Source organism: Hydra vulgaris, chromosome 06 (genome assembly GCF_038396675.1).
Source record: "Hydra vulgaris chromosome 06, alternate assembly HydraT2T_AEP".
In the NCBI taxonomy this organism is placed as follows: domain Eukaryota; kingdom Metazoa; phylum Cnidaria; class Hydrozoa; order Anthoathecata; family Hydridae; genus Hydra; species Hydra vulgaris.
Window position 1 is genome coordinate 3939285 of NC_088925.1, and position 716 is coordinate 3940000.

The following is a 716-nucleotide window of genomic DNA, read 5'->3' on the forward strand; positions in this document are numbered from 1 at the left end:
TTTTCAAATTATGAGAGTCTGTCCCACACACCAAAACTTTAAAAGCATGCTCACATTTTTCAACAATCTTTAAAACGCTACAGGATGGAAAGATTAAACCACCTCGATTTTTAAAAGTTATAAAACTTTGCCATGATGAAATGCAAAATAAAGAATAATCATGATCAGTGGAAAAAGTCTTCTGAGAAATGAAACTATTGGCACAAGTCAGACATATAATTTTACTATGAAGTTTTCTAACAATGAACCCTACAATATATCCAAGTATAGCTTCTTTATAAATTGAAGAGAGACTGATGAAAGACAACCAGCAAGGTCTTTAAAATAGTTAGAATCCTCACTAGATATTGTATTTTGTTTAACAAGAGGAGATCTCCTTTTACTCCACTTTAATAAAAAGATTGAGCCAAAAGATCTTTGGTCAAAAGTAAGGCAGTTGCTAAATTTTGATCCTATGATAGAGCTTCTTAAAAAAATTCTCTTCAAAGCAGATTTTAACTGGCGCGCATCTGGATTGTTTTTGAAACCATTTTTGCCGCGAATACAAGCAAATAATAATTCAACGTGATCTTGTGACATTTTATATGTTAAAATAAATTTAAAAGGATTCTCATGTCTAGATAAAAGGTTAAAGGATAAATCTCTAACACTTATGGCTGCTACAATAAAACCAAGTACAAATGTCTTTCTTCTGTGTTTAGTTTAAGGAATTTTAG